Source organism: Heloderma suspectum, chromosome 1 (assembly GCF_057233095.1).
Source record: "Heloderma suspectum isolate Gila_16-S chromosome 1, 16-S_ref, whole genome shotgun sequence".
Lineage (NCBI taxonomy): Eukaryota > Metazoa > Chordata > Lepidosauria > Squamata > Helodermatidae > Heloderma > Heloderma suspectum.
In genome coordinates this window covers 293208632-293216199 of record NC_139458.1, presented here as the reverse complement: position 1 = coordinate 293216199, position 7568 = coordinate 293208632, and the positions used below count along the sequence as shown (strand labels likewise).

At 52.9% G+C, this 7568-nt stretch overlaps 1 pseudogene; it reads left to right on the top strand.

The window, feature by feature from the left end:
• Nucleotides 1–4906: 4906 nt before the first annotated feature.
• LOC146359232 (uncharacterized) lies at nt 4907–7248 on the top strand (annotated as a pseudogene).
• The last annotated feature ends 320 nt before the right edge of the window (nt 7249–7568 follow it).

Here is a 7568-nt window from a genome sequence, read left to right as displayed (position 1 = left end):
TCCCGCAGCTTGCTTCGTGGTGGGGGGGAGGCGCTTCGCTTCTCCCCCCGAAGTTCAGGAGAGGGGGGAAGGCGCCCCGCCTCGCCCGGCCGAAATTCAGGCCCATGGGCCGCCGCCATTTGCGTACGCGCTTTTTTTTCCCCCCAAAGTCACCCGTGATTTACGTAGCCTATCACGGCTGACTTTGGAAATCTAGCCGTGATAGGCTACGTAAATCGTCACGTAGCCTATCATGGGTGGGTTTGTTTTTTTTTTACTTTACTTTTTTATTTTGTAATGGCGGCGGTGGCAGCCAGTTGGGAGACGAGCCGCCGCCCCCGCCCCCACCGAAACGCCACCGAAACACCGCTGGGACCCGCCACCGAGAGGGACATTCGCCGAAGGTAAGTCCCATCCTGGGGGGGTGGCAGGGGGCTGGCGGAGAATTTCCCCAACACTTTCGGGGGGCCGAATGTGTCGGCACTCAGCCTCCCAAAGATTCGTGGAGAAATTCTCCGCCATCCCTACATCAGCCCCAATTCCTCCTAGGTGTTCCACTGCAGACGTGGCCTGAGCAAACAATGTTCCTCGAGGGCCATTTGGCCCAAGTTTTGGTGTCAAGGGCCCCAAGGGAAAGGGAGGGGCAACCCCAGGTGGTGGCCCCTTTGTGGGGTGTCTAGTTCCTGGGCTCTGTATCCCCTGGCCAGTGAGCTCCTAGTCCCCGGTGTTACTATAGGGCGGGGATGGGCTGCTGGATTAGGGGCCTTCGACACTATTTCCTCCCTCATTACAGCATCTAGGACCAACTGTTCCAGCATACATGGCGGCTGCCTTTCTGAAGCTAATGGGGGTCTAGTCCAGTCGGCTATTGCACCACAGGTGTACATTAATTTGTTCAGGTGTGGCCAACTGGTATTTTGAGTATTTTGTCTTTGCTTGGGCGCCCCCCCCCCGACCTTTCTTTTAGGCTTTCCTTTTGATTTGCACCATGCCTCCTAAAAAAGGGCAGGGTGGCAAGAAGGGAAAGGGTAGGTCTCCCCGACCCCCCACAAAGAGGACACAGGGATTCTTCTTCCAAAGAAGAGGTGGGCCCGGATTTGGCTACCTGGCATGCCTAGAGGCCGTGGAACAGGGCACAGGGATTGTTCCTCCCGCCCCTGCCAGGCCAAGCAAGGCCAGCACTTTGCAGTCCAAACGAACAACCCAGCGTTCACTGTTACTTTCTATTTCAGTGCATTTAGATGCCATCGAGGTGTCTTCCACCCCTGCTTTAGCTCACCCTGGTGTTGATCATGAGCCTGAGGAAGTACAAACTTCAGAAGCATCACAGGCAGTGAAAGTGGGGGAAACATCATCTGCCATGGCACCGGGGAACCCAGGTTCTGCTGCCAAAGATGCAGGTGAGGCAACTGCTGCACCTCATCCCACCTGGCCAGGCTGGGGACCTCTAGGGTCTTGGGGATGGCTTCCTTGGCTCACTGCCCAGGGTTAGCCATTTTCCCCTCCTCCTGTAGGGCAGCTGACCATGAACATGGGAGGCCCAGGGCCTCTTCAAGAGTCTTCTACACCTCTCCTGCCTGATGTGGCGGCATCCCCGGCACCAGCCACAGCAACACCTCCTGCTGCGGGTTCTCCTATAGCTGTGGGTGCATGTGCGTCCCCCACCTCACCTCAGGTTGGATTTGGGAATGCTGTTTCCCCCCTTTCTAGCCTGGCGGCTGGGCCATCTGCAGCTCCACCAGGGGCAAGTTCACAGCCACCCTCACCATCTACTGCCGCTTGCACACGCGTTTGGCAGGGACCTGCAGGACCTACCCAGGATCCGTTGCCCTTGCCTCAGCCAGCACAGGTGGACCAACAGTCAGTATTGGCAGACCCTTATGCTAATTTGGGGAGGGGTGCAATGCCCACTGGGGCTACTTCTTCACCGATAGGTTTCCACCTGACTCTGGCCACTAGGGAGAAGTTTCTCTTGGGGGGGAGGATTTATTGACGTTTTCTCCATGTTATTTTGGGAACTGGCATACACTGACAAGGAAAAATCTGGGGACAAAGCTCTGGAGCGAAACAGGGGAAAAAGTGGCACACACCTGGGCAAATTGGCTACCAGGTTTTTTGATTTACAGTGGAATCATGCAACAAAGATTCCTGGAAAAGTGATGTCAAAAATACATTGACATCATTTATTGGGCATACACTGAGTATGAGGGTGGGCTTGGCTGGCCTATGATGAGGGCTTCTGCTGGAGTGCTGCCATTGACCCATCCATGCGATGGGATCTTAAGGAGCAGGACCTCTGGCTTTAATTTATGACTCCATCTAGACCAGGTTTTGGTGACAGATCTGATCTGACAGTGGTCACATCTTGGCCAAACAAATACCCACATCGGCCTCCTGGCCACTTATGGGGCTGGTGGTTCAACACCACTGGCTTTGCTGGGAATACAGATCCAAGGGTTCCTGCTTTTGGAATCCATGTAGGTCCCACCATGAATGTTCTGTCTGTGGCAGACAGCACCCCTGCACCTCTTGCCCTAGAGCCAGGGGCTGGTGTGGGCCCACGCGGGAAAGACAGGGCAGTAGGAGATCTGGTGGTAGGCAAGAGATCCCTCCCAAAGGGGCCCACCCAGTTAAGATTGGGCCTCTTTTACGGCTGTTGTTGTGCTACCCACACAAGGAGGAGGCCATCTACCTCAAGAGGGGTTTCATGCATGGTTCCAGGATTCCTTTCCAGGGTCAACATAAGGCACAATTTTCTAGAAACCAGAAATCTGTCCTTGCCATGCAATGACTGGTAGAGGACAAAATTAACAAGGAAGTGCTTGCAGGCAGGGTTATTGATAGGGATGTACGAAAGTGACTTACCTTTTCGCGGATTCTGTTCATGGTGGGGGGGGAGGCATTCCATCCCTCCCCCCGGAATCCTCGATGGGGGGGAGGCGATCCGGTCCTCCCCCCCGGAATCCTCAACGGCTGGCTGTGCTCCGCGGCAGCTCCGCGGAGCAGCCGGCCAGGCCCAGGCCAGGGCTGTCCACAGCCGGATTTCCGGCCGTGGAGGTCTCTGGGTAACAACCCCCCCCCAAAACACGCATACACAAATGGTGGCTGCTACGGCCACCGCCACTTGTGTTCCTTATTTTTCACCGTCTTAGTCTACGTCAATATTTACTTAGACTAAGACAAAAAAAAGAAAGGGGAATGCAAATAGCGTACTGGGCATTATTTGCATTCCCCTTTCTTTTCTTCATCTTAGTCTACGTAAATATTGATGTAGACTAAGACGGCGAAAAATAAGGAACGCAAATGGAGGCAGCCATAGCCGCCGCCATTTGCGTACGCATTTGTTTTTTTTAAAACCCAGACGTGATAGGCTATGTAAGTCTATGAGGGGGGGAAAAAGAAAGACAGACTGCAAATGGCGGCGGCGGCAGCTGTTCAGAAGACCAGCTGCCGCCACCACCACTGCTGAAGCCACCGCTGGAGCCGCCGCTGTTCGGAACATCCACCCCAGGTAAGTCTCGTCCCGGGGGGGATCCGCAGGGGGCGGGGGGTGGCAGGCATTCGCCCCCCTGAACTCCATGGCAGAACAGCCTGCCACCCCCCGCCACCCCCACGGACCCCCCCGGGACGAGACTTACCTGGGGCAGATGTTCCGGGCGGCGGCGGCTCTGGCGGCGGCGGCTGGTTTTCCGACCGGCTGCCGCCGCCGCCACTTCCAGTCTTGTTAAAAAAAAAAAAAAAGTGATAGGCTAGGTAAATCTTTACGTAGCATATCATGGCTGTGTGGGTTTTTTTAAAAAAAACTGTGTACGCAAATGGCGGCGGCTACGACCGCTGCCATTTGCGTTCCTTATTTTTGTCCATCTTAGTCTACGTAAATATTTACATAGACTAAGATGAAGAAAAGAAAGGGGAACACAAATAGTGTAGTGGGTGCTATTTGCGTCCCTTTTTGATTCACCATTTTAGCCTACATAAAGATTTACGTAGGCTAAAACAGTGAATCAAAAAGGGACACAAATAATGCCCACTACGCTATTTGTGTTCCCCTTTATTTTCACCATCATAGTCTACGTAAATATTTACGTAGATTCAGATGGCCAAAAATAAGGAACGCAAATGGCAGCGGCCATAGCCGCCATTTGCGTACGCGGTTTTTTGTTTTTGTTTTTCCCAGAGCCCTCCGCAGCCAGAAATACGGCTGCAGACGGCTCTGGGCTGGGCTGGGCCTGGCCAGCTGCTCCGCGGAGCTGCCGCAGAGCACAGCCGGCCATCGAGGATTCCGGTGGGGAGGAATGGATCGCCCCCCCGTCGAGGATTCCGGGGGGAGGGATGGAACGCCTCCCCCCCACCATCAACGTAATCCACAAAAGGTAAGTCACTTTCGTACATCCCTACTTTTTAGAAGAATTTAACTGTGTTGCTTTTTGGAGGCATGAGTTGCTCCTCAAAGCTGACCTTCAGATTCATTCCAATGCGGCTGGGACACTGGGCTTTGGTGTCATATGGTTGGACCATTGGTGCTTTGGTTTCCTGAGAGCTGGTTGGTAGCTGGAATTTGCAAGGATCTTACCTTCTTGAAGTTCTTCCCCATTTATGTGACTGTATACCTTTGGGCTGACCAAATGGCCAACTTTGTGGTTCTCTTTTGATGTGACAACCTGCCCACCATTCATGTCATTAATACTCTGTCCTCCAGAAACCATAGGGTTATATCATTGGTAAGAGCATTTATGCTTCATTGCCTGCGACATAATATCTGGTTCCATGCCTGGCATGTGCCTGGCTTGGACAATCCAATCACCGATACTTTGTTGCATAACCAGATAGACAGGTTTCAGGAGTTGGCCCCATGGGCTCATCCACTGCCAGACCCCATGCCCACTGCACTATGGGAGATTGGCAGACTGAAGCTGAGCATGCCACGATGAACTTCATAGCTCCCAGCACTAGAGTCGCCTACAGCAAAGCAGGTAGGGAGTTCCTTGCCTTCCAGTGCGAACTACAGTTGCAGCACTCGTGGCCCATCCCAGTGGATCATCTCTTGCAATTTTGTGTGTATCCTAGGAACAGGGGGCTCTCGGCCAGGACCATAAGTGGTAAGCTGGCTGTGTTGGGCTTCTGGTCTAAAGTTAAGGGTGTAAATGATTCCATGGCAGATTTTAGGCTGTGACGCACCATTCAGGGTTGGGCTAGGATGTCACCAGCACCGGTGGATTCTAGGCATTCCCTTTCTCCAGATACCCTTTTGGGTCTTTGTAGACTATGGCCATCCATTTGTGCCTCACACTATGAGGTAGGGATGGCCGTGAATTTCTCCATGAATCTCGGGGAGGCCGAATGCCAATGCATTCGGCCCCCTGAAATTGTTTGTGAAATTCTCCGCCTCCCCCGCCCCCCCCAGGATGGGACTTACCTCCCTCGAATGTCCCTCTCGGGTCCCGGTGGCAGTTCGGCGGTTAACGATTAACATAGCCTATCATGGCTAGATTTCCAAAGTCAGCCGTGATAGGCTACGCTAATCGTTACGTAGCCTATCACGGGTGACTTTGAAAAAAAAAAAAAAAAAAGCGCATATGCAAATCGTGGCGCCCATGGGTGCTGGCATTTGCGTTCCTTATTTGGTCCCGGCTAGTTTACGTAAAGATTTACATAGACTACGGCGAAAATAAAGGCAATGCTGTGTTGCCCTTATTTTCGCCGTAGTCTACGTAAATCTTTACATAAACTACTGGGACCAAATAAGGAACGCAAATGGCGGCCCCCATGGGCGCCGCCATTTGCGTACGCACTTTTTTTTTTTTAAGTCACCCATGATAGGCTATGTAATGATTAACGTAGCCTATCATGGCTGACTTTGGAAATCTAGCCATGATAGGCTGCATAAATCATTACGTAGCCTATCATGGGTGGTTTTTTTTCCCACTTTTTATTTCACGGCCGGTGAGACGGGGCACTTCTCTCTGGCCTGAATTTCGGCCGGGCAAGGTGGGGTGCCTCTCCCCCGGCCTGAACTTCGGGGGGAGAACCGAAGCGCCTCCCCCCCACCGCGAAGCAAGCTGCGGGACCAGGTAAGTCCCTTTCGTACATCGCTACTATGAGGCTGCACTGTTCCACATGACGGCCTTAACAGCTTTCTTCGGGGGCCTCAGGATTTCCAAATTAATCTGGGCATCCAAAAGGGATACGTCAGGAAGGGCCCTGAGATATTCTGACATCCAGGCCCATCTGGATATCGTTCATCTTCGGATCCGGAGATGCAAGACTGACCAGTGGGGCAAGGGCGAGACGGTCTCCCTCTGTCTAGCTCAGATTGAGGAGTTATGCCCTGTTAGGGCCTTAGTGGTTTTTCTAGGACTATGTGGGTCAGCGGACGGCCCATTATTCTGTCATTCCGACGGTTCCCTGTTGACGAAATTTCAATTTTGGGCCATTACCAAATCAGCACTGTGTGCCCTTGGTCTGGGTAATTTCTGATTTGGGACACATTCCTTCCATATTGGAGCTGCTTCCACAGCTGCTGCTTTGGGTTTTTCACACCATCAGGTGAGGGTGGTGGGCAAATGGCACTCGAGGGCCTTCTGGATGTATGTGCGGGGTTTGACTGCCAATTTGTGATATGACACCTCATTTCATGTACTTACTTTTCTTATTTCCTTAGATCGATGGAACGGACATGCGCCAGTGCGGGTGCTTATATGCGGGCACAGCATGGTGTTTTGGGCTGCTCAGAGAGCTTCCACATCAGGCTGCAGATCCCAGCTTGGCCTGTCCTGGAGCGCCAATGTTCAGTGGCCTGGTAGACGTGGCATGCGGTGGGCATGTGTCCTTCCCACACTATTCCATTGAGGTTTGGTTGGTCTAACCCTGCAGGCTTTGGTGTTGCATCTAGGGGGGAATGACTAGGACTGTGTTAAAGGCAAGGACCTGATTGAGCAGGCCTTGGCTGATTTCCAGGTGATCTGGCACAGTTGGCCCGGGGTAACCATTCTATGGTCTTGCTTGCTTCCAAGAATTAATTGGAATGCTCGGAATAAGGGAGCTATTGATATGGCTCGGCGGAAAGTCAACAGAGAAATAGCATTGGGGCTATACAAACACAGTGATGGGATCATCACTCATCAGGAAATCAAATGGACAAGGAGGGAGCTCTACAGACAGGACGGTGTGCACCTCTCTGATGCAGGAAATGACATATTTCTGTCTGATCTGCAAAGGGGCCTGTGGGAAGTTGTCCTGCGCAGGTGGGGGCAGTTTGACAAGCAATAGGCTTGTCACTCCCGGCGATGGCTAGGATGGGCAAAGGAGAATGAGATTAGGGATGGTGTGCATGCAGAGGCACCTTATGGTGACAGGTGATGCCTGAGGCCTCCCGAATGGGTTTTGAGGCTTGGCGAGGGGATAAGGATTGCCTGGGAGACCGACTCACCTCACTCACCCAGGAGCTTTATGGCCCGGGAGGGGGTGACAGGGGAAGGTCTACCTCCCCCATAAGGGGCAGTCTGGAGGGGCGGTGATGCTGACACATCACCCCTCAGGCTGGGTATGTTTTCGCTCATAAAAAGTGCCAGTTAGCCGCTGGTACAATC